This window comes from Camelus ferus, chromosome 3 (genome assembly GCF_009834535.1).
Source record: "Camelus ferus isolate YT-003-E chromosome 3, BCGSAC_Cfer_1.0, whole genome shotgun sequence".
NCBI lineage: Eukaryota > Metazoa > Chordata > Mammalia > Artiodactyla > Camelidae > Camelus > Camelus ferus.
Genome location: NC_045698.1, coordinates 109,605,805 through 109,633,529, shown reverse-complemented (window position 1 = coordinate 109,633,529; position 27,725 = coordinate 109,605,805). Strand labels below are relative to the sequence as shown.

The 27,725-nt window shown below is 40.8% G+C and overlaps 1 non-coding gene across 1 annotated transcript; it reads right to left on the bottom strand.

The window, feature by feature from the left end:
- Positions 1-14,145: 14,145 nt before the first annotated feature.
- Positions 14,146-14,217, bottom strand: TRNAV-CAC. Its single transcript has one exon. It is a non-coding gene; the product is annotated as a tRNA-Val (tRNA).
- Positions 14,218-27,725: the final 13,508 nt, after the last annotated feature.

The following is a 27,725-nucleotide window of genomic DNA, read 5'->3' as shown; positions in this document are numbered from 1 at the left end:
CAGATCTTCTGAATCCAAACCTGCACTTTAACAAGATCACCAGGTGATTCACAAGCTCATGAAAGTTTGAGAGGCAGCAGAGATCAAGTCTTTTTAAAAAAAAATCCTTCAAGGTTACATGACCTGGCTACCTCTACAGCCAAATCTTCAATCTCTTTGCCACTTACACGCCAGCCACTCTGTTGCTTGCATATGCCAGGAATTTAAATGTGCTATTTATGCCCTTCTATCCTACCCTCCTTTTGCCTGGGCAACACCTTCCCAGTTCCCTCAGCCTTAGCTTAAACACGACTCTTCTCCAGAAGCCATCTTTGCCCATCTTCCCTACCCCTAGCCCTATGGGGCTATGTTAGACAGCCCTGCTACGCATGCTTACAGCCCCATGCCATACCCATTTGCAGCTGTGTGCTAAACTGTATCTCTCTCCAGGACAATAAGGAAAGGGATTGGGTCTGTCTTATTCTTATTATACCCCTGCAGCAGCACCTGGCATAAAGCACTTAATTAAACCAACCACTCTAATAAAAAAAAAAAAACAATGTTCAACTTCCTAATTATACGGTCTTTCAGCCCACATTTCTACCTCCAACCACCTCCCCCAAACTGAAAAAAAAGAAAGATGCGTGAAACCTGTTTATACAGCATTTCTCTCCCTGTTGACTTTTGTGAGGACTCAGTAGCAGAGGTGACAGGCAGCTGATGCCAGCACAGACTCATGCATGCTCACCTGCATGAAATAGCACCAATTACTCGTCCAGATAAAGGGAGCAGGAATTTACACACCTGGGTCAAAAGGGCTCGGCGAAGGAGTATTAGAAAAGAAAATTAAGTCTGCAGTGTGTGCTGAGTCATGAAGCCATTGCGGGAAGACCTACGAAGCTTCAAGAAGCAAGGGATGGGAAGGTAAGAAAATGTTTTAACAGATAGTGTACAAAAAAAAAAAGAAGTGTTACGCATTTTCCAGTGCCATCTGTCTCCAATTTTCTTAAGAGCTCAGTTGGACTCTGGGGAATAAGTGAAAAACTAGAGGATTTTTTTTTTTTTAACTTGTGACAAAATCCAGGCAGAGAGAGGTTTGATTACAATAGAAGAATAAGGAAGATTCTTCACACCCATGGTGACAACCTAAATCATCTCTTTTCCCTAATTCCAATAAGGTCCTGTCTTGATACCATCTTGCATAAATCTATGCATGAATTAACATAAAGTTACTGACATATTCATAGAACAGAAAATAAAATAAAATTGGATTGTTGTCAAATTCCCTAGGAAGAGTCATCAAGGTAGTGTGAAAGAAGAGACACTAACTAACTTCAAAGCTGACAAAGACTTTTAGTTTCAGCAACTTCTAAGACATCAGCCCATGCCTTCAGGTCCCAAGTCTGACACTGTCTCCCCACTCTCCAGCTCTGGAAGGGATGATAAGTACGTGGCCAGCATCCTGCAAATCCTTCTTCCTTATTTCTAGGTCCCCACTAGTGATCTTGTCACGGTTACTAGGATGTGCCCTCCAAAAGCTGGTCCACATCCTGTTCCAGGCAGCCACCATAAATTGATCAGGACTGGCATCCAAAATGAACATTCTTTGCCCTTTGCTCGTTTAGAGCATGGCACCCTCCTTAAAAGTGAAGCTGAGTTCCTCCCTTCTTCCTATGTAGCTCGACATGTGGCTCAACTCCCAGGATCTATCAGCCAAAGATTTTCACTTGAATCAAAAACCCTTTCCATGCACATCTTGAACACAGAGGTCTTCCCTGAATCAAATCAGATGTTAATCCATTTAATGCCTTTCTTTTTATCATGCTTTTAACTTTTTTGAAAGCATTCTAAATTACATTACTACTTCATTCTCAGAAAAATCCCTGAGAGCTAGGTTAAGCAAGCAGTATTATCTCCAAGAGAACTAAGGCCCTGGGGGTTGAAATGAAATCACAGAAAATCATCCAGTGAGTTAGAGGAAAAATGAAAAACTGGGTTGAACATCCGGGTCACCAAGCTGCCACTCCACACCCTTCATAGGACACCACACTGCCTTCTATTCACCTACAGCTCCCAAAGGAATGCTTCCTCCTCTCAGCTTACTCTTTTCCATTTCAGCTCTACACACACACACTCACATACACACAAGTGGGCATGCACATACACACAAAAGAACTCATACATATACACAGACTCATGCAGACAGGGATACACACATGCACACAGAGACACCTGCACACTAAAAGAAGTACTTGCACAGAAAGAGATACACTCACACAAACAGACACACACACGCCCAGAGAGAGAGATATGCACAGAGCAATACAGAGGCTTACACTCAGAAAGACACAGAAAAAGACAGACACACAGAGAGACCCAAAGACGCACACACATAGACACATACGCACAGACACACAGGGACACACAGGGGCACATATACACACAGTGACCCCCACACAGAGATAAACAGACATACACAGAGGCACATGCACAGAAGCAGACCTACATACACACTTTACTTTCTAATAACTTTCATTTCATCAGCCCAAGGTGGAAAATCCATTTTTCTGTGGGATTTTACCAATGTGAGTCACAGAGAACATCCTAGCCCCAGACCTGGTTCCGTAAAGAACAGGCCTCCCTCTGTGAGCTCAGGGACAAGAGCTCGTTAAATGGGAGATTATGGCTCTCAGCAGAACTGGCGTGTGACGGTCTGTACAGCACTCCTCCACTTATTAATCAATCATTCATAACCTAGTTTGTATTGAGATAGTCTCAGAGGCTGTTATGCTTATTATGAGGAATCAGGGATGCCTGGTAGCTGTCACATTGGGTTCTGATGACCCCATCTGGGGGCCGAATCCCTATTGTAACTGTCACATTTGCTTTAGGAACATGATATTTGTAGCATCATCTGATTTCCCAAGAACAGAAGCATTTACTCTTCGTGCTAAAAACTGTAATGGATCTCTGCAGAGAGGTGAGGGCAGAGAAGGACCAGGTATAAGAGTGAGAAAATAAGAGAAAATTAAGAGTAACAGAGAATTCAAACTGTGGTCTTTTAGGCTCTTAGGCTCTGGAAATAATGAAAGCCATCTTTATCTTCTTTCTTCAACACTTCCTGATTAGATCAGACTCTCATTATGGAAAGTTTATGCAGACGCTGTTGGCCACCTACCCAAATCCATTCTTCCCTGAGGCCATTCCACGACTGCAGAGCCCCAGGTTGAAGAGCAGTTATCTGCCTACTTCCAGGAGACGGTATTTTCAAGGAAAGTCATCCTACCCTCAGCCCGGGGCGGGAAGGGTATCCTGATTAGGCTAAGCTGAAAAAAAAAAAAAAACTTAGAATTCTATACCCAGTGAAGATATCTTTTGGAAAGAAAGGTAAAATACTTTTTAAGATGTAAAGAAAAAAAAGCTGAAAGAATCCATCGCCAGCAGTCACACACTGTAAGACGTGTAAAAGGAAGTCCGTCAAGCAGAAGGAAAACGGCACCAGATAAAAATCATGATCTACACAAAGGAATGCAAAGCACTGGACATGGTAAATATGTGGGTAAATAAATAGTCATTTGTTCTTATTTTTAAATCACTTCAAAATGTTTAAAGAATAAAAATAAAATATGAGGAGGTATTTTACTATAAAAGTATTATATAAACTATATGATGGCAATACAAAAATACTTTCACGATCAAGCAATTGAAAAGACACATTAAAAAGCAAATGCATTCAGTAATAATTTTCAATGGATTTTTTTAAACTTTAATCAAACCATCTACACATGTTTAGAAATAGTCATGCACGTGTGTGTAAGTACATTTATGTAAATTGCTTATTCTTAGTGAACATATGGATTTGTGGACCTCTTGCAACAACCCCCAGCCCAGGGTGTTCCACCAGCTGCAGACAGGGAATCAGAGGACTAAGATTTTTTCATAAATCAGACAAGAATCCTGTGGCAGTATAAACACTGACACGTTTCTGCTTGTTAGCACTTTGATAACAGTCCACTTTATATATTTGGGTTTTTTAAATCTACATTTTCATCATACCCACTATACCATAAAGCAGAGTCTTCCACACAACAGGCAGCCGGTAAATCTCTGTCCAGTGAATAAATGGCATCTCCAATATCACTAATATATGGTGATTATTTTCTGATGTTTACTAAAGAGGCGCAAGTCCTGATTCACAAGTGGCAGGACCAATATCTAAACTTGAATTTCTCTTCTCGGTTATCTCTGCCTTTCCACTGCGCTTCTTCAAGTTCACACCAGTGTCTCCAGCGACACCAGCCACATTCCCTGAGGCTACACAGCCCTGGCAGAACCCACCACAACAAATAAATCTTCAGAGCTGGACTCAAGAGGATACATTTGAATCACAAAAGAGTGCACGTCAGAGTTGCAATTATGATCAGTGAAGCAGACCCCAGTATGTTGTGCATAATTAAAGTGACTGTCAGATTGCTCAGTATATATCAGCTTGGAAAAACGTTTCTTTCTATATGAGAATAAAAATGAGACATGAGGAGACTGTTGTACCTAAATGAAAACTTAACTTTGAAATAACTTTACCACTTCCATACCCTGGTGATGAAGACTGTACCTGTCCATCTGATGCCTTTGGCCTTGACAAGTTGATGGTATTAGAACCACTAAGGTCATAAACCACCCAAAGGGTCTAAGATTATGGCCTGGTCAGAACTCACATCGTCAGACTTCCTTAAAACCCAAAGGGGGTTAAAAAAGATTTTGCTTTTTCTCTAGGAAGTTCCTGATGCTTGCAATTTAGAACACACCTGCAACAAACAATGGAGTCCCATCCAAGCTTGATCTCGTACACACCTATTTTACTTACTGCCCATCAACTTTCCTCAGCGGCACCCCATTCATCCCCACCCCTTGGCCAGAACTAAAGAAATTCTCCCATCATTTGCTCAGTCAGCTGCATGGGAACGAAGAAATATGGTCCATACTCTGTTTAAAATGTTGGCTGAGGCAGAGTGGTAACAGTCAGTGAGCCTCGTTTTCTTAATTTCATATTTGATTGAACATTATTAAAAGAACTGTTAAAGTTATGAAGTTTCATGCTCATATTAGGTTTAGGATGAGGTGGCTAAGGACACACAGAAAGAGTTATTTTCTGCTTCTTCTTTTCTTAGTAATAACACTTAGCACTCAGATATTGCTTTTCATCTCCATCACTCTTTACAAACATTAACTGTATAATTTCACTACATTAACTGCAAAGAGAGAGTCAGAAATGGCCCTATAATCTTGTAGTCACTTTGGAGCATTCACTGTCTCTTAAAATGATGTACTACACTCCAGGGTCTATGTTTTAACCTGGTTTAAGACAGGAAGGTAAGAAAAAAGGGAAGGAGAAAAAAAAAAAAAGATCATATTCTGAAATAACAGAGAGCTCAGAAGCCTACCAAGGATTCTAGTAAAATATCCTGTGGATTCAGAACACAGAAGTGAAACAGTGAGGTGAAAAACATAACTAAACTTTGAATAGTATTGTTATGCTTAGCATATTACAGTTTGTATTAAAAAGAAAGAAAACAGGAAAGGTTTTGAATCCCTCCCAGCAAAGAAAAAGATCCTCCAAATTAAAAATATTAATATATTTTTGAGTATAGTCAGTATATAGATTTAACATAAACAAAAAGGCATACTATCTGTTGTCATTGTTGGCAGTAATGTCACAGCTCGCCTCCACCTTGAGTCATTTTTTTAGGGCAAGCCTCTCCAAGTAATAAAAATAGCTACCATTTGTTAAATACATACTACATATGAGGCACCATGATACGTGCTTCAGATACACTGATTCAACTCAGTTTCCCTACATGAAGAATTTATCCAGAGCGGGAATCAGCAAACTACAGTATTTGGTCTAAATCCAAATACTATTTTTGCAAATGAGGCTTTACTGGAACGTATTCATGTCAGTTCATTTACAAATTGTCTATGACTGTTTTCCTCCTACGAGGGTGGAGCTGAGACACTGCAGAATTGTGGCAAAAACCACATGGCCCACAAAGCTTTAAATATGTACTATCTTCTCTTTTACAGGAAAAAGTTTGCCATCCTCTGATCTAGAAGATGGCCTCAAAAGACCTTCAAATACTAACATCCTCTGCCTCTGACTCTGGGTATTGAGAAATCTTTCTCTGTTTTCCCCCACTAGCCCACTAGTTGCATCAAAAAGCAAAAGCAGTGTGTCAGTCTATGTGTTGTTATCTAGGCTTCTATGTCAGTGTCAGTTCCTTAGGAAAATATTCTCTGTGTTTCTAGTTCTACCATAATTCATGTACATCAGCCCATTGTTGAGAGCTTCAGTTAATCCAAGTGTAAACTGCATACTGTTGATAACACTCACATCAACTACTAAAAAGTGTAATTATAGAACTCAAACTACACTAATAAAAAATCAAACTCTATCATTTCTTCCCTTACTGTCTCAATTTATGGCTTCTTCTCCATTTTCTCTGCCATCACCATTGCCTGTTGCCACTTCACCTCACACTTGGACTATGACCTGAGCACCATTCAGCCCAATCCTAGGCATAAAGTAGGATTCTACACACCTGAAATCCAACACTTGCCTTCTGAAAGAATCGGAGGTAAGGGAGGTAAGAATTTTTCTCAAATGTTTTCACTTATTTCCAGAATTAGAAACAATGAAGAACTGTCCCATTTTTTCATATCCTCTCATATTCATGGCTGATTTTCACATAGGGTCTGAGAGGTGACAATTTGATAGAATGTATGATTGGGTAGGGAATTTACAAGGCTTTAAGTATTGTTTATCACCACAGTTGTTTAGGACTGAGAATGCCATAAATTCACACATAATTGGATATCCTATTTAAGCTTATGTTCTACAAAGATCAGTCTGAAGTAGCCAAAGCCACAGCACAGAGAGGATATGAGCACGTTGTGTTACAGACAGCTGCCATGTTAGAGTATGCACACAGTTTCAAAGATACATATTTTAGCCTCAGTGCTGGATTTTAGTACAGTTTAGTATAGTATTGTTTAGTTTTTATTTCCGATTTATCCTAAAATACTAATCATTTCTTCAACTGACTGAATCACTAATTCCTCTAACCAATTTGTTAATAGTCTTCATTGGGTCCACTCTAAAATACTTTAAGACTGACCCAGTAATCACTTAGATTCCGTTATTACAACTTAAGTGTTGTAAGAAAAAGAAGTAAAAGTATCATCTTTATCTCTTTCAGTATCAATTTTTGATACTGTCATAAAAATATCATTTAAATACCAACTTCATCCATCCAAGTAGAAGACTGGTATTAGAAAGAAAGACTGTTAAAAAAGAAAAATCCAAATTTGGCTCATCCTGAAATTTCTGCTTGGAATTAAAGTTATTTTATTCTATGCTCATACTAATTCTATAGTAAATCGTCTTGTGAGTCTCCAGAAGTATGCAAATGAACTGAAATACCTTCTTTAATGCAGTAGTTATATCCTCTGTCACACCGCTTATGTGGATCTTCTTTGTTGTTGTTCCATCTGGTCCTGGGCTTTACTTTGTTGGGAGGTTTGTGATGGCTGATCCAATCTCCTTGTTCATTATTGGTCTGTTCAGATTTTCTATTTCTTCATCATTCAGCCTTGATAGGTTGTAAGTTTCTGAGAACTTATCCATTTCTTCTTAAATTGCCCAATTTGCTGGTGTATAATTGTTCACAGACGTCTCCTATGATCCTTCGTATTTCTGTGCTATCATGTTGTAATGTCTCTTCATCCGTTTATAATTTTATTTACTTAAGTCCTCCTGTTTTTCTTTGCAAAGCTGGCTGATAGTTTTGCCAATTTTGTTTATCTTTTCAAGAAACCACATCTTAGTTTCGTTGATCTTTTCTATCGTTTTTCTTTTCTCTATTTTGTTTATTTCTCCTCGATTAATCTTTATAATTCCCTTCTGTTAACTTCAGGCTTAGCTTATTCTTCTTTTTCTAGTCCTTTGAGGTGTAAAGTTTATTTATTTGAGATCTTTACTTTTTCTTAATGCAAGCATTTATCATTATAAATTTTCCTCTTAGATTTGCTTCTGCTGCATCCTAGAAGTTCTAGTGTATTGTGTTTCCATTTTTGTCTTAAGATACTTTATGATTTCTCTTTTGATTTCTTCTTTGACCAATTACTTTTTCAGGAGTATGTTCATTTCCACATATCTGTGAATTTTTCACTTTTCTTCCTGCTACTGACTTCTAGTTTCAGACCACTGTGGTCAGGAAAGATACTTGATATGATTTCAGTCTTCTTGAACTTGCTAAGACTTTTTTGGGGCCTAAAATGAAGAATACTCCATGTGCACTTGAGAAGAAAGTCTATTGTACTACTATTTGAATGGGATGTTCTATAGATGTATAGTGTTGTTCAAGCCACTGTTTCCTTATTAATTTTCTGTCTGGATGATTTTTCCATCATTGAGAGTGGGGTATTAGAGTCCCCTGCTATTACTGTAATGCTATTTATTTCTCCTTTCAAGATTCTGTTAATATTTGCTTTATGTATAAAGGTACTCTGATGTTGGGCATATAATTATTTATAATTATTATATTCTCTTGATGAATTTACCACATTATCATCATATAATGACTTCCTTTGTCTCTTGTGACAGTTTTTGACTTAAAGTCTATTTTGTCTGATGCTCTCTTGTTGGTTATCATTTACGTGGAGTACGTTTTTCCATCTCTTCACTTTCAGCTTATATGTGTCCTTAAAACTAAAGCAAGTCTCCTGTTGGCAGCAGAGAGTTAGACCTTGTGGTTTTTAGTCCACTCAGACCCTCTAAGCTTTTTGATTAGAGAACGCATTTATCTTTGAGGCAACTATTGATAATAAGGGCCTTCATTGCCATTTTGTTGATTGTTTTCTGACTGTTTTGTAGTTTCTCTGCTCCTCTATTCTTCCCTGGCTGTCATCCTTTGTGATCTGATGACATTTGTGGTAGTATGCTTACATAAAACATCTTATAGTTATAGCAGTCTATTTTATGCTCATAACTAATTTTGATCACATACAAAAACCTCACTCTTTTACCCCACCCATATTTCATGTTTTTAATGTCATAATTTACCTCTTTTTATACTGTGTACCCATTAAAAAATTATTGTAGTTGTAATTATTTTAACATATCTATCTTTTAACTTTCACACTAAAGTTAAAATTGATGTACACACCACCATTATAATAATAAAGAATTCTGAATTTGACTACATGTTTATGTTTACTGGTGCATTTTATGTTTTCATATGTTTTTATTTTGTTATTAGCATCCTTTCCTTTCAGCTTATATATCTCAATTTAGTATTTCCTGTAGGGGCACGTCCAGTGGTGATAAATCCCATCAGCTTTTGTTTGTTTGGGAAAGTCTTTGTCTCTCCTCCATTTCTGGACAGTGTTGCTACATGTAGGATTCTTGATTGGAAGGTTTTTTTCTTTCAATACTTTGAATATATCATCCCACTCTCTCCCGGCTTGCAAGGTCTCTGCTGAGAAATACACTAATAGTTTATAGGGGTTCCCTTACGACAAGTCTCTTTTCTCTTAGTACTTTTTTAAGTTGAATAATACTTGACTTACAGTATTATATTAGTTTCAGATGTACAACATAGTAATTTGATTATTTTTATAGATTATACTCCAAACAAATTATTATAAAATATTGACAGTATTCCTGTGCTGTACCTTACACATCCTTGTAACTTACTTACTTTATACCTAGTAGTTTATACCCTCTAATCCTCTTTACCTATTTGCCCATCTCCCAGACTCTCTCCCCTCTGGTAACTACTAGTTTGTTCTCTGTATCTGTGTGTCTGTTTCTCTTTGGTATAATCTGTCATTTGTTTTATTTTTTTAGATTCCATATATCAATGAAACACAGAGCATTTGTCTTACTCTGTCTGATTTATTTCACTAAGCATTATATCCTCCAGGTCCAACTACAGCATCACATATGGCAAAATTTCATTCTTTATTGTGGCTGAGTAATAGTCCATTGTGTGTGTGTATATATATGTACCACATCTTCTTTACCTATTCATCTGTTGATGGACACAGGCTGCTTCCATACCTTGGCTATTGCATATAATGCTTCTATGAACATTGAGGTGTAAATGTCTTTTTGAATTAGTGGTTTTTTCCTTTGGATAAATACCTGGGAGTAGAATTGTTGAATCACATGCTAGTTCTATTTCTAGTTTTCTGAAGAACCTCCATAATGTTTTCCATAGTGCCTATTCCAAGTTACATCCCCACCAAGAAAGCACAAGGGTTCCCTTTTCTCTACATTTTTGCCAATGCTTGTTATGTAGACTTTTTTATGATAGTCATTCTGACAAGTGTGATGTGATACCTCATTGTGGTTTTGATTTGCATTTCCCTGATGATTAGTGATGTTGAGCATCCTTTCATGAGCCTGTTGGTCACCTGTATGTCTTCTTCAGAAAAAAGTCTATTAGGATTCTCTGCCCATTTTTCAACTGAGTTGCTTGATTTTGGGGTATTGAATTGCATGAGTTTATAATATATTTTGGATATTAACGCTTCATTAGACATATTGTTTGCAAATATCTTCTTCCATTCATTAGGCTGCCTTTGCTTTGGTGTCTATGCATTTCAAGAAGTGGTCACCTCTTCCAGTCTTTACAAGTTTGCTTAGGCAGGGAAACCCATCAGTCTGGGGTTCAGGATGGGCCACTGGTAGCATCTTTGAATGGACTGGCCTTGTTGATAGGGTCTCTGTTTGAGTAGGGCCACTTCCCATGCTCTGAGGCTAGCCTGGGTCACTGGCTGGATTCTACAGTTGGGCAAGTCTGCTCGCTGGGCTCCAGTCAGGCAGGGCCACTGTCTGGGCTCCGTGGTTGAGCAGGGCTGCATTAGTGGCAAGTTAAAACTCCTTGTTCTTCTGGTGATAGAAGAAGATTAAAGCCAGAAGGGCACTGATAAAGGGTACGGTGGGAAGAGGCATTCTTGTACTCTTTTTATGTAAACCTTGTTTAGAATGTAATCATAAGAACTAGTTTGTTGAAATATCAATTACTCGGCTATGTGTTTTACATACATTATCTCATTTAATCCTCTCCAGAGCCCTAGGAGGTAGGAACTGTCATCTCCATATTTCCACACAAGGGAACTTAGATAGAAGTACAGATGGAAGTGGAGACCTGGGACTTAAACACTGGTCTGAATGGTTCTTTAAACTGGGTTTGAGACTTTCTTAGCTTTTTTTTTCCCCAATTTTTTTTTTAGACTTTCTTAGTTTTGACTCCCATGACATGTCCCAGATATCAAAGTTCAATAAAGCATAAGATGCAGAAGGTCGGATCAGTGTATGTCCTTTTTGTGTTCCTGCAGAACTCTAAAGCTCTCTATTTAAAATAGGTTCCTGGAATTGGTGAAAACACATATTTTACAAAAAAAAAAAGTGAGTAATTACTGATACTTGGCTTTTAAAAGTTAGCAGAGATCAGAGACAAGCATATAACACATTTCTCTTGCCCCTTCTCTGTTGTGTTAGAATCCCTAGGACCCAGCCACACCAAGCTTTAGGAACACGTGTATGTAAGCCAAATTCACACAGACTGAACTAAACCCATCTTCCTGACAAAGGCCTTGAGGGATGTGGTGAAGGGAGAAAGAGCACAGTTCCTGGGCCTTTGGTTATGCAAAGAAAACTCAGAGCCAAGTTCAGAAGCATAATAACTGCTCTGCATAATAAAGTGAAAGAAATTTTTTTAGAGAAAAGTGGTGGAGAGGAATTGGTGAGGGGGCTGGAACCACTGTGGATACATGTGGCTCAGGGAATATTCCTCAGGAACAGGCATGTCTAATATTCACATACAAATCACACATAGTGCTACAGTAGTCAATTTTCCCAACTCCCCAGTTCTTCAGGAAAGTTAGCTTGAGCCCACTGAACCACTGAATCACTTTTCCTTCCTTAGAAAAAAGTGAAGAGATCGGAAGAAAGAACATAAACAGCCTTCCTAATTCTTTCAAAATGGTGGGACTTCCTGTTTTATAGGCTAGAAGAAACGCAGGGAGAGGACAAGGATTGTCATCACAGAAGCAAGGAAAGAAAAACACCCTGGCTACCAGTTAAGAAAGCTTGCAATCCTATGCTACTGTTTTTTGTGGGTTTTTTTTTTTTTCTTTTTCTTTTCTATATAGGAAATCACTGCCTATAGAAAAAATAAAGAAGTATGTTCCTGGAACCTTCTAGAACCTGACTAACCAGTCCACAGCTATGACTTTGTTCTACCATTTATCTCCCTGAGAGGGCCCAGAGAGCAAGGAGCTCAGCCAGTAGACACCAGAGTTAAACTCTGGTGAACTTTTCAGTCCACATTTTCCATATGCCCACCCCCCTAATCTGATTTAGCAACAGCATTCATACGGAGCATGATTCTTTTGAACTTGTTTACAAGCTTTATCATTATATTTGCCCACATTATGCAAGCAGTTTGCAATCACCCCTAATTCTCTGACTTTAATTATATAATTGAACAAGCCCCAAACTCATTTTTCCCGGGAAACATTAAACATTACCATCTTAATGAAATTCTTAATGAAACGGTCCACTATGCATGCAAATGACCAGTGGTAGCTGGGCCCCTAGCTTATCACTGGGCAAGGCAGTAGGACAAACGCTCTTGCTTTTGTCAGTCACTGGCAGTGGCAGTCCTCACCCACACTTTTGGACGGAATGATAATTCCACAAGGCCAGACGATGGGTTTCTGCGAGACACATGGATATAATTAAGATGGGACAGAAAGAATTTAAATGAAGCAGGAATCGATCTTAACCTATATAAATCAAAACTTATTTCCAAGCTGAAAGAGTGCACTTAAACTTTTCTTTCCAATTAAAAAAAAAAAGTTATCCGCTGTCCCTCTTTTCTCCAGAGACTGGAGGTCTGAGAGATAAAACAGTTCTCTTCTCAATTAACTTTTCAAGACTGAAAACAGGAAATGGCCCAAATATAAGAAACTTAAGGGACCTGTGAAGTTTTCAGCACAGGTGATGGGTGCCTCAAGTATCTGTTCCTTCCCAACTGCATTTTACAAGGGACCTTGTTGCACAAAACTTAAACCTTATATACGCCACACACTGTCCTCATGCCAAAGTCACTGGCTGCCAAAAGCAAAAATGCAGGGAAAGCAGATGTGTCCACATATTTGCTCAAACAGCATGGACATCGATGTCCTGGGCCAAGAAGACCCCAAATTACTTAATAATAGCTACTACGTATATAACAAATTACCAGTTCCCAAACCTTGTTAAATCTTTGCATTGCCAGAAACGTGTCAAGATGCCCAAAAAGTCCAACACAGAACCATACCCTAAACATTTATGGTACCTTAGAGAATTTAATTGCTGCATCTGCTGAGCTGAGGAACTATTCTTTCCCATCCTCTCAAGTTCTCATGTTTCCATAGAAGGAATGAAAGGCAAAGGAAAGTTAAGCTTGTGAATTTTTCAATAGCTTTATTGGAATATAATTCACAAGTCATACAGTTCACCCACTTAAAGTGTAGAATCAATGGTTCACAGCACATTACATTGTTAATATTTTAATTGTGGAAAAATGTATGTTTCACAAAATCTGCCATTTTCAGATGTACAGTTTAGTAGCACTCATCACATTCAAAGTTTGTGCAACCATCACCATTATCTATTTCCAAAACTTTTTCATCACTCCCAACAGAAACTCTATCACCATTAAGTAATAACTCTCCATTTCTTCTCCCCTCAGCCCCTAGAAACCTCTAATCTACTTTCTACCTCTATGAATTTGCCTATTTTGGACGTTTCATTTAAGTGGAATCAATATTTCTCCATTTGTGTCTGGCTCACTTCACTTAGCGTGTTGTCTTCAAGGTTCATTCATGTGGTAGCATGTGTCGGACTTCATCACTTTTTATGGCTGAGTGATATACCATTATATGTACATACCACATTTTGTTTATCTGCTCATCTATAATCATGTTGATCATGGGTTTATTTTTTTTTAATAATTTGAGTGCAGAGAATTGAGAAATCTTGTACCTCAATTCATACCACACTCTTGTTGTTTTTTGGGGGGGAGGTAATTTGTTTTATTTATTTATTTACTTTAATGGCGATACTGGGGATTGAACTCAGGACCTCATGCACGTGAGGCATGTACTCTACCGCTGAGCTATACCCTCCCCCTACAGCACATGCTTGTCATCAGTCAAGATGTGCCTTTCTCTTGGGTTTTATTAATTTCTTCATCCCCAGGAGTCCCTTCACGAACAGGCACACGTGCTAATGCGTTTAATGTAGATCCTTAAATATGTACCTAGGTTTGTAAAATATAGAATCATGTGTTGTTTTAATTTATATAAATGCATTTAATTTACATAAATCTCATTCTGTTTCTTCTTTACTCAACTCTGTTTTTCAGATATACAGTTATTACTATGTCTAGTTAACTGTTAATTATTTAATGAAGTATGACATAAAGAGATTAAGTGGTCTTATGTTATTATATTTTCTCTATTGAGCAAGGTGACTCCCAGGGCAATTTCTGTGCTTTTCTGTGAGCAGTGAACAAATCTCTTAACCTCTCCATGTTTTAGTTTCTTCATCCATATAATGAGGCGGTTACACCAGATCAGAGATCCTTACAGGCAGTATGTATCAAATGACCTAGGAAACTTTTCCAAAATAATGTGCTCAGCTCAACATCACTAACCATCAAGGAAATGTATATCAAAACCACAATGAGATATCACCTCACACCTGTCAGAACAGCTGTCATCAAAAAGAACACAGATAACAAATGCTGGCTAGGATGTGGAGAAAGCGGAACCCTCGTACACTGTTGATGGGAATGTAAATTGGTGCAGCCACTATGGAAAACAATACAGTAGTTTCAAAAAAAAAAAAACTAAAAATAGAACTACTGTATGATCCAGCAGTTTCACTCCTGGGTATATGTCTGAAAAAAAAAATTAAAACACTAATTCAAAAAGATACATACACCCCAATGTTCACAGCAGTGTTATTTACAATTGCCAAAATATGGAAGGAACCTAAGTATCCATCAACAGATACATGGATAAGAAAATGTGGTATGTACACACAATGGAATACTACTCAGTCATAAAAAGAACAAAATTTTGCCAGTTGCAGCAACATGGATTGGACTTGGAGGGCATTATGCTAAGTGAAGTAAGTCAGACGAACTGATAAAGACAAACACTGTACTGTATCACTTACATGTGGAATCCAAAAAGTACAACAAATTTGTGCATAAAACAAAAAAGAGGCAGACTCACAGATGTAGAGAACAAACTAGTGGTCACCAGTAGGGATGGGGAGAGGGGCAATGTGGGGTGAGTGGGGAAGTGCGGGGCACAAACCACTGGGTGTAAGACAGGCTCAAGGATGTGTTGAAAAAATAGTCAATATCTTGTAATAACTGTACATGCAAAGTAACCTTTAAAAACTGTATAAAATTTTTTTAATCAGTTAATTAGTTTAAAACAAAATAATGGGCCAAACCCAATAGCAAAATTTAAGGAAACAAAACCCTAACATAAATAAGTGTTAGGGAAAAATAATGATTCACCAAGTGATTCTGATGTGCACCCCTTGTTAAGGCCCCCTGCACAGGATGGATCTCTGACGTCCTTTCCCTTTAACATACTAGGATTCTGTGACTGTAGGGAAAATCTCTCAGCGAAGGTCCCACAGTGAACCAGAGGCTAGAATTTGGCAATAAAAAATGATGCCTCTATCCCAGCTCTCTGTTTTCTAAGTATAAAATCTATTTTAAAAGCATTTGTGCTATTTTACTGCTACCTCCTATAAGTATATTCCAAGGATTAACTGCTCCCTGGTTAACACACTCTCCCACAACTCCTCAGGGCTCAGTCCTTCCTTAGCTTGGATCGTGCCCTCTGGTTCTTGTATTTGATAAAAGCTGAAAGAGGCTGGGAACATCTTTCATTTCTATTCCCGTCAGAAATTTGTGTAGCTCAACAGGGTCACTTCTGAGTCTCTGCTTTTGCAAGGAATACAGATTTGGTTTCTATAGCTTGGTTTAAAAGGAAAATGCCTGTTCTGTGGTACACATACATATAGTGCACTTGCCTCATCCTCCACGTCTTCTGAATTCAACGATCAGAACTAAACTTCCCGGTCTTCTCTTTCCTGCCCCCAAATATGGCCCCCAACTATTATTGTTGAAAACTTGGACCGACAGAAAATATAAAGAAGAAAATAAAAATTACTATCATCTCACTGAGTGAAATCATTTTTCCTCCCAAATATGCCCCTTACCTGTCTTACTCAGCTCAGGATGCTCTAACAAAGTACTGTATCGACTGGGTGGTTTATAAATAGACACTGATTTTCTTGCAGTTCTGGAGGCTGGAAGTCCAAGTCAAGGTGCCAGCACATTTGGGTTCTGAGGAGGGCCCTCTCCTGGGATGCAGACTGCCGACTTCTCACTTTACCCTCACACAGCAGAGAGCAGAGAGCAGAAGCAAGTCCTCTCATGACTCTCATAAGGGCACTAATCTCATCCTGAGGGCTCCACCCTCATGACCTCAGCTCATCCTGATCACCTCCCACAGGCCTCACCTCCTAACACCATCACATTGGGGGAAAGGGTTTCAACATACGAACTGAGGTAGGGGGTGGGGGGACCATAAAACATTCAGTTAGTGGTACCATATCGGTCCTATTTCTCAGGCCCCAAACCCAAATTATGCTTGGTTCCTCTCTCTCTTCCTGACCACTTCATATATCCTGAATCCAGCCTCATCTTTCTGTTTCCATTCCTACCACCATAGACCAAGGTGCCATCATCTCTTACCTGGGTTTCTCATCTCATTTAGTCTCCCTGATAAATTGCTGAAGGAATGAAAACTATTGACTGACATAACCAGGAAACAAAAATATCCAGACTGGCTTGAAGAATTAGGCTAAATCTAACCAAACTGAATTTAATGTAAATAAACATTAGCCTGTGCATTTACTTTCCAAAACACCATGGGCACAAGTTACAAGATGTATAAAGGACGTGGGTGGTTTATTTGACTGCAAGCTCAATTAAGAAAGCAATGCGATGTACCCAACCAAAAAAATAAAAGTTCTTACTACTTTAGCTGAATGAGTAAAAATGCAGAGTCCAGTACATAGTGCATAATATAACACTTTTGGGACACCTCATACACAATGTTTCATTCTGGGGACCAGATTTGATAGATAGATAGATAGATAGATAGATAGGCAGACAGATAGATAGATGGACAGATATCCACAAGTGATCAGAAGGATTCTGAGCAGAGCTAAACTGGGTCACACGAGCAACAGCTGAAAGAACAGGGGATGCTTATCTGGAGAAGAGAAGACTGAGGGTCTAAAGGGCACACCCTACACTTGGAACACTTGAAGGCTTTGCCCCTGCCAGGCGGAGAAAGTCCCCAGCGATGTAGCTCCAGAAGCAGGGGCAGACTTTGGTTCAAAAGAAATCCTCATGTCCTTCACAGCTCAGCTGGAATGACACCTCCTCAGAGAAGCCTGCCTTGATTAGTCTGTTGAATGATCCCAGTCAGTCTCCACCACATTAACCTGTTTCATTCCCTTCCTTGCACTTACTGCCAGCTAGACTTATCCTGGTTTTCGCTTAGATGGATGCTACCTCCCCAATTCTAATGTACCATCTGTGAGAGCAGAAATCTTATTTATTGTGTTGACCGTAATATTCCAGGACCCAGAAAAGTGTCTGGCACATAGGAGGAGCTCAGTAAATATTCCCTGACTAAAGGAATGAATGAGTAAATGAATGCCTTCCTCCCCACAGTAGCTTCCAGGATGAAAGGGTCATGAAGAGCCGTTCTCAAGGAGACCTGGTTAAAGCATTTGGGTGCCAGCTGGGAAAAGAGGTTGCAGAGAGTTGAATTCATTATCTCCTGCATCCTGGGGCATTTCCTTCACTCAGTATTTTTCATTCCATGACTTGATCTGCAGATCCAGGACTACAAATTCCTTGGATGTCCCTGGCCTCAGGTTGTCCTTGGATCAGAACCTTCATGCTAGATCATGTGGAGGTGTTTGGAGACTCAGGCTCCTGCAGAAACTAAGAGGAAGATTCCAGAATGCTATTCTACAACCCGGGACATTCCTTCCTGAAGGGTAAACTGAATTGAGCAGGCAGATTTTGACTTCAGTCACGTCTTTAGAAGGCTGCTTGAAATGTACAGCCATTAAAATAACAACAGTGATCCCTGCCTAAAGACATGAAAACCTACCACAGGTATATTTTTAAATTGAAAAGCAGGTTAGAAAACGATGCATTGAATATGAACCCATTTTTGTTGTAAAATAAAATACATATAAAAAGCCTGGCAGAAAATATACCAAAATGTCAACCGTGTGCACTAGGTAGGGGGAACATGGGTGCCTTTATTTTCTTTTTTATAATTAAAATAACATTTTACAACTATGCAACAGCAATTTTTAATTTTCATAATTTAAAAAATTGGTATTTTGGGTTAAAAAGGTGGTTTGTCAGAAAAGGTTGTTTGATCTTAGGCTTGAGACAAATAGGGAAACCAGAGACAGGAGGGCAGTTTACATTTGGGGAACACGTCCTGCCTACGAACAACTGCACTAAACACTTTTCCTGCTTTCTCCCCTTTAGTCTTTACAACCCTCCCATGAAGTGATAGCCCCATTTTAGAGCTTGGAAAACTGAGACTTAGGAATGGTTAGCAATTTGCTGAAGTCATACTATTTAGCACAGATGATTAAATCCAGCTCTGTGTAATTTGTGCTGGTGATTCGACAGTTAAGACATCCTTTCTCCCTCTACACTGGCAAGTCTGAGGCTGGAGTTGAAGTACCAGTCCTTGGGTTTTGGTGGACTTAACACTTGCTGAGTCTTCTCAAAGTTTCAGATTCTGCTGTCCATGGTCAAGATTGTTACTCATGGAATGGCATCTGGCAGCACAAACACCACCTGGGAGCTTATTAGAAATGAAGGATCTCAGGACCAGCCCAGACCTACTGAATCAGAATCTGCATTTCAACAAGATGTCTGGGTGATTCACCCAGACATCACAATTTGAGAAGTGCTTGTCTAAAAATGCCTCCCCAGCCCCACTCCCTGGCCAGGTTGCTATGGAAACCATCATCCCCAGCCTCTGCTACCAAAGTCCAGCCTCTTCCCCCAAAGCAAAGTGCTCTGTCAGACACTCACAGAAGCCTTAGGCCCAAGAGGAGAAAAGCTATTTCCAAAGGCACTTTATTAATCAAAATAATGCCTGGCACTTCATGGTTTAGATGCATAAGCCTCAGAGATAGCTGGACCTGGTCCCTCTACAACAGCCAGAGCTGTGGTGTGTGGGTATATGTTTAACCACCAGCTTGGGGTGGAGCCCTGATCTGTAACACTTGCCAATTTCCATGGAGTAAATTCTTCCACCAGGGCCAGTTTCAAAGCCACCAAGGTGATGTCACTGAACGGAGAGCTGGGAAGGGATGTGTGCAATTGGATCACACGAGCAGGCACAAGCAGGTACCAGCTTCAGCACATCACTCAGCCAGAACCTAATTTTTCTGAGTCAGGATCCTTCCTATAAGAGGGGAAGCCACAGCATTATTCCAGCTAATGAGGACATAATGTTTTATTGTTGGCTTCCACAACCATTTAAATTTATCCACTTCTAATTAGTTTTGGAAAACAGAAAATGACTCGCCAAATATACTCTGCAACAGCCTGGCAGACCGTAAAATTGTCTGTGCTGGCTGTTCTCTCAGAAAACAGAGGGAGTCTTGAGTTTTCCATGGAGAAGGGTTGGGAAGCCCTGGCTCAGCCTCATGAATGAAACATTTCCATAGCTCCTAGGTGGGAGGAGAAAGGGGTTCAGGCAAAGCCTGCGCCATATATTTTCCCCTAAATCTCCCGTGTCTACTCTTGTCGTTCATTTCTCAACAGGGACAAGGTACAGCAGCTGTGTAGTTTTGAGTTAGGAAGACAGAAAGTTAGAAATCTAAGGAGGAGCTGGATTGACAGAAAGGAGACAGAAGACAGCATGGGTGATGGAAAATCAGGAACGTATGGAAGGAGGAAACAAGAACTATTTGAAAAATATTGCAGAAGTCTGTTTGGCTGGAGGAGAAAGTTGTTAATTTCCGTCATCTTGATTTGTCCCCACTGACCTCATGAGCCCCTGACCATGTCCCAGGCTCTATGCTAAGCATTTTAAGTCAGTTATCTCATTGACTCTTTACAGAAATCCTTTACCTTCACTACCACCACCACCACCAGTACCATCATGATCATCATCACCACCTCCATTTTACAGAGGAGGAAACTGTGGTTTAAAGAATTTAAGATACTTGCTGCAAGTCATATAGCTATGAAGAAAGGGAGGCAGAAGTCCAACCCAGGTCTATCTGATTCTGAAGCCCATGCTGTAAGCAGTGCAATGCATCACCTCTAAATACGTGTGAGTGGTGGGGACATGGGCGGAAGGGAGATGTCCCTTTCTGGAAAAGGTTCCAAGAAACCTCTCTGAGCAGGCAAAGAGGCAAAAGGAGTGGAGAGGAAAGGGCCCACTGACACCCCTGGGGTCCTGAGGGCTGAGAGTGGAGTGCCTAACTTCCAACAGCCTCACCTATCAGTTTCTGCCCAGTTCAGACCACTCCTGAGACCACTTCCAGACCACTTCTGGAACCATGCTGAGTTCCAGAAATGACATTTTCAGAGAAACGCTGACAAATCAATACATAAGCAGAGGGGAACGACTAGAGGGTGGGAAGTTTCCAAAGTTGCCTTTGTTAGAAAGGAATCAGGCCAGGAAGGATGAGGCTTAACTCAACAGACACATCTTTCAGAGACTGCTGGCTGATCACAAAACCGTGTTCCTCTTCTGGGGCACACAGCCGGACCGCATTTTGCAGCTGTCCTTGCTGTGGCCAGAGTGGGCACAGACTGAGCTCTAGCCAGTGGAGTATGAGTGGAAATGATGTAACACTCCTCCAGGCTTGGCTCCTAAAAAATCTCCCATGTGCAATCCTCTGCGCTCTTTCTCCTTCCACACTGAACGTGGAAGCCAGTCGCTGAAGAAAGCAGAGCCACAAGATGGAAGGAGTCTGGTCTCTGGATTACTACTTGGAGGCGAGCCTCTCACCGGTCAGAAACACTGAATTAAACTTTATGTGAACAAGAAATATACTTGTATTTATTAAGATTCTTTCTATTTTTTTTTAAGGCACCCTCGCCAAAGCAACTGAAGAAAACTCAGGGGCAGAAAATGATCATGATTTCCAACTTCAAATATCTAACAGGCCACCATAAGTTGGAAGATTTCTTGATGTTACTTCAAGGTAGGGAACTAAGACCGGGAGGAGTATCAGAAAGGGGACTGATCAAGGGGGCGGAGGGTGGGAAGGGATAGATGGGATTTTAAAATTGTAGAACAGATAAACAAGATTATACTGTATAGCACAGGGAAATATACACAAGATCTTATGGTAGCTCACAGAAAAAAAAAATGTGACAATGAATATATAGATGTTCATGCACAACTGAAAAACTGTGCTCTACACTGGAATTTGACACAACATTGTAAAATGATTATAACTCAATAAAAAATGTTAAAAAAAAAAAAACCAAACATTTTGGGGGGATGGACCTAGAGATCATCATACTAAGTGAAGTAAGTCAGACAGAGAAAGACAAATATCATGTGATACCACTTATACGTGGAATCTAAAGAAATGACACAAATGAACTTATTTACAAAACAGAAACAGACCCAGGGACATAGAAAACAAACTTACGGTTACCAAAGGGGAAAGTGGGGAGGGATAAATCAGTAGTTCCGAATTAGCAGATATAAACTAGTACAAACAAAATAGATAACCAACAAGGTCCTACTGTATAGCACAGGGAACTGTATTTGATATTTTGTAATAGCCTATAATGAAAAAGACCATGAAAAAGAACATTTGTGTATAACTGAATCACCATGCTGTATATCAGAAACACAACACTGTAAATCAATTATACTTCAATAAAAAAAAAAAAAAAAAAAAGAAAGGGGACTGATCATGCTCCAGCATAAGGGGAAAAAATTCCTAACAATCAGAGATATCCAAAGATCTGGATCCTGGCTGCTCTGCAGCCTCCTCTCCCATCGTTCTCCCCTTGGCTACCCACCCTTCCTTCTGGTCCATGAGCACCCTGAGCTCTTTCTGGCGCCTAGGTCAGTGTGCATGCAGATCCCTCCACCTCAAACGCCCTTCCTGACTCCCCACAGGCCTTATTCAGATATTCATTCAACAGCTGTGTACTGTTCCAGGCCCAGGCCACGTCAGGCACTGTTGTGGGTGCTTGGGGTACAGCAGGGAACAAAACAGGCAGCAATCACTGCCCCTGCAGAACTTGAATCCTAGCCAGAGGTAAACACTGTAAACAATGAACACAATAAATCAGTGATGTAGTACGCTAGGTGATGAGTGCTCTGGAATAAAAAGAAAGTTGGATCAGGAGTTCTGGGGCAAGAGGTGAGGGTGGTAAGAGCCAAGCAGCCATTTGAAGTAGGGTGGACACGGAGATGGCAGGGCTCACTGAGAAGTTGATACTTGAGCCAATACTCGAGGGAGGTGAGGAAATCAGGGAATATCTGGGGGCGGTGTTGTCCAGGCAGCAGGAACGGCTAGAGCAAAGGCCCTGGGTGGGATCGTCTCTGGTATGTTCAAAGAAGAGCAAGGGGACTGGTGTGACTGGAATGCAGGGAGGCGATGTCGTGAGAGAGGGGATGAGAGAGGCAAGGGTGCCACCCCAGGCTTCAGATCACATGTCACTTCCTCCGGGAGGCCTGCGTGAACCCCCAAATCTGAACTACACGTCCCTGCCCCAATCCCAAGACTCTCCCTCACGGCACACTTGTCTTTTATGACACTGTAAGCGTCTGCTAGGGCTGCCACGACAAAGCGCCACAGACCAGGAGGACTCAACAACACAAAGGTGTCATCTCCCAGTTGTGGGGGCCAGAAGTCCGAGACCAAGGGGAGAGCAGGCTCGCTTCCTTCCAGGAACCGTGAGGGGAGGCCCTCTTCTGAGCCTCTCTCCTCGGCTTCTAGATGACCATCTTCTTCCTAAGTGTCTTCACACTGTCTTCCCTCTACACATTCCTCTGTGTCCTGATTTCCCTTTTTTAACCTTATGCCTACCATTCATGTTGAATTAGGGACCACTCCAATGACCTCAGTTTAACCTGATTACCTCTGTGAGGACCCTGTCTCCAAATCAGGTCACAAGGGTTAGAATTTCAATGTAAGCATTTCAGGGAAGATAATTCAATCCATAACAGACATCGTAAGTTATAATTATTTTATCAGTTAATTGTTTCATGTCTGTAACTCCCACCAGACTATAGGTGCCACCAAGGCAGGGACCAAGTTGATTTCAGTCATTTCACTGCACCCAGCACTTAGCCCAGGGCTTGCCAGGAGCTCAGTTGCTACTTGGTGCTTAATTACTATTTGCTGATCAAGTGAACTGCTGTTGGAACAAACTGCTTCCAGAGGCAGTGGTTGCCCAACCTTGGAGCTGTTACATTGAGGTTTGGTGGTCATGAGGTGGTGACTCAGCCACCACAGGGTGTGGGAGACAGAGCAAATTCTAAAATTCTTTTCCACCCTGAGAGTTTGTAACTCCCTGGCATTCCTGAAACAAAGCCCTAAGTTCATTTTGTTTTGCTGCAAACAGGCAGAGCAACCTCCTTTTGTCCTTCAGTTCTGCAGGGTTCTTTCTTTCCATTTAAAATCCTCTTCCCTCAGGGCTGCCCCTCAGGGCTGTGCTGTGTTCTGTTGACAAATTAGAAATCTTGTTGGGTTTCCAGCTTGATACTGCCCATCGGCCATTTCAAAGAACAACCAGGTAATAATTCCTTCAGTTTTAAGGAAGCTGGGTTTACTTAGCTCTCTTCTCTCCCTCACGCCCCTTGCAATCCCCTAAACACAGCCAGTTGGCTATGGAAGGACACTGGATAGTGGGTACATATAAACCTTCTGGAAAGAGACCAATAAAGTACCCAAAGTTTCATTTGGAGACACACACGCAAAATGGCAAAGAGAGCAAAGGCATATTGTAGACTTAGGTCCCCACTCCCTGTCCAGATGCTGATTTACAGTGGAACTTCAGAGGTGTCATTTAACCTCTCTGGTTTCCTCATCTATAAACTGGAGACAATACTAACGGGGTTTGCATCACAACGAACAGGGGTATCAACTTATTTACAAAACAGAAACAGACTCACAGACATAGAAAACAAATTTATGGTTATCGGGGTGGGGAAGAGGGTGGGAAGAGATAAACTGAGAATTCTAGATTTGCAGATACTAACTGATATACATAAAATAGATAAACAAGTTTATGCTATATAGTGCAGGGAACTATATTCAATATCTTTTAGTAACTTATGGTGAAATAGAAGGTGAAAATGAATACATGTATGTTCCTGTATGACTGAAGCACTGTGCTGTGCACCAGAAATCGATACAACATTGTAAACTGACTGTATGTCAATAAAAATATATTAAAAAATTTAAAAAAATACACACTATGAAGGCTTACATGCATTACTCTAATGTGAAATGTTTTCTTACAATCTAATGGTACAGATATCACCATCCTGAAAGCCTGATAAAACCTGGCTCCTGACTCTCTAAATTCACCTGGAGCCCCTCTCCAGCTAGTTTCATATTAGTTCCTTAAACACACAAGTTCTTCCCTGCCCGGGACCTCTTTCCTCTGCCAATACTTTTCCCTCCCACATTTACCATGTCTCGATGCTTCCTTTCCCTTAGTTCTCAGGTATAACCTTGGTTTCTAAGAGATGCGTTTCTTATCTCATCCATCCTGCCTAGAATGGATGCCCCTCCCCCAAGCGTCCCCCCTGTGACACAGGTGATGGATGACACTCGCATGCACAGCACCCCTCCACGGAGACCCTCAGGGTCACACACAGCTCCCAGTCACTAACTGACAGGACTTTCTCACCTGGCCAGGGAAGCACCCTACAGCACAGAGACACCAGAAGGTGAGCAAGTAATCAATGGAATCCCTCGATATGTTCATAGTTATTAGTGTGGGAAGTGGTTGTGCGCAGTGGCTAGGACACAGCCTTTAGTGAAAGAACACGGCTTCAAATATTGGTTCTAATCCTTTCTAGCTATGTGACCCTTAGCAAATTGGCTTACCTCTCTCAGCCTCAGTTTTTGTAAACTGGGGATACCAACACCCATCTCATAGGGTCCCAGTAATGATAACATGTACAAAGCTCTTTGCAGCAGGCTTGGCACACAGCACGCATTCTGGAAGTGTTCGCTAATAACAGCAGCCATCATGCCGCTAAAAATGACTTGAGAAATCCTCCAAAAATGACCACAGCACACTAGACAAGTTGGTTCTGAGTGACCTTGTTCAAGAGTTTTGCCCACAGAGAGTGGAGAGTTGGACAGTTGGTATGATGAAGTTCAGGATGAAGCTGGACCGCTCCAGTAGAAACCTTGCCAACTTCCATGGCATTTTCTCATTGAGAACTAGACCCCCTCAGAGGGAATGGAAGGAGAAAAGGTTAGAGAACCCTTAAAGAGCTACAGTGATAAATCAGGGGAGAGAACCTGGCAGGCCCAGCAAACATTTACAAGCAAAATGCACCTACAAATCTCTTTGGAAGGCTTCAGAAAAGAGGAAGGGGTTGGCCTTAAAGTACAGGTAAGATGTGGGTGGGAGGGGAGGGGCAGGACAGAGCCAGGTAAGCAAGAAAAGGAGGGACACGTAGCCGAAGCAGAGAGTTGGTGCCAGAGAGCAGTGAGCAATCTCCTTGTCCTCTCCTCCTTGCCTCTTCCACCCTCCTCTGCCCTTCCTGAAATAACTCAGCCCTTTGGCTAAGCTATCAGGATGTTCTAAGTTGGTTCTGCTTGCAGTGTTTCCCCAGCTAGCTAATTAAACATAGCACATTTAATTGAATCATAGTGAAGCCCAGAGCTGATGTCTCTACACCCGGAGGGGGGAAGGCGGAGTGTGATGGAAACCAACTGTGTCTTCCTGGTGCCAGCTACAATACTGCAGATATTTTCAAAGCACAGCATAAAAAGCATGATATTTGAGGCAACATCATGTAGAGATTAGAGTAATCTCCCCAAGAGAAGAGAAGATATCCCTTTCATACAACAACAGTTCAGTAAATTTTGTTTAGCTTGCGTAGGATACAGTTAATTACAGTAATTTATCAAAGTGGCATAAGGTGGTATTCACACACACAGAGTATTTTCCCACAGTGGAAAATCCTTAGTTTCATAGAAGCTGAAGCTATTACTAATTGAATTTTCACTTGGGTAGATAAAATCTTTAACAGCTCCGGAATAACTAAGTGCTCTTTGCTTAATGATGTGGATCGAGATGATTTACACCACCTTTCACACAATCATGCTAATTTAGCTTTCATATGATTAATTAAAACAATATGTTCGTTCTTCCTAAAGTGGAATTAGGGCACCGAAGGAGTTGGCTTCTATAACTAACTTCCCTACCCAGCAATAAAATCAATTTTCACACATTGTCTTCGAGAAAGATACAAGTACAAGGGGACCCTACGGGGACATTGTCAAGTTCAACTTTGCTCCTTGGAAGGCAGCGAAGGTGAGTCTGATGGGCAGAAAGAGGTGTCTAGGACTTCTGAGCTGAAAAGGACCTTTGAGACAATCTCATGATAATCCCTCATTTTGCAGACGAGAAAACTGAGGCTTGGCGAGGCCAACAAGCTGTCCCCAGCTCATAAGGCCCCATTTCTGGCAGAATTGATATCAGTATCCAGCTACCCTGAGGCTTAACCCAGTCTTCTGGAGAAAGAGCTGGGAGTCAGCAAACTGGGCTTAAGACCCAACTTTGCTGCTGTCTCACGGCGGAACCTTGCAAGCAGGAGTCTCACTCTCTCGCCTTCCTCTTAATAGAACTGGGGAAATGATAGCACTTGTACCATCGATCTTCCACATTGAGAGGCCTATGAGGTGGATGAGGTTTATCAGAAGCACCCCTGCATCCCTAACCTCCATCTTCTCCTGAATTTCCCGGATCTCTGCCTCAGTGCCGTATCACCCTCCAGTCCTTAGACTGCTCAAAAGGGGCCCTCTTATGTAAACTAGGAGTTTGGGATTAACAGATACACAGCACTATACATAAAATAAATAAACAACAAGAACCTGCTGTACAGCACAGAGAACTCTATTCAATTTCTTGTAATAACATATAATGGAAAAGAATCTGAAAAGAAAAAATATATATGTGTGTATATATATATATATGTATAACTCAGTTGCTTTGCTATACCCCTGAAACTTACATTGTCAGTCAACTATACTTCAACTAAAAAAAGAGTAAGGGGCCTTCTTGTTTTTTTCCAGCTGCAGAAACTGAAGGCCGGGAAATTTAAGACCACATAGCTAATTAGTGGCAAAGTGGTTTGGAGCCCATGACCACCTCTCTGTGCTGCCTCCTCCCTGCACCCATCCCCTCAGAACCCTGACCTCTTCCATGGGAGACAGTGGACAGCAATTCTCTTGGGTGACGATCCTTAACCCTGAGAGAGCCCTATTCACCCTGCGGCTTTGGTTCATCACGCCAGTCCCAAAAGGAGACCCTTTT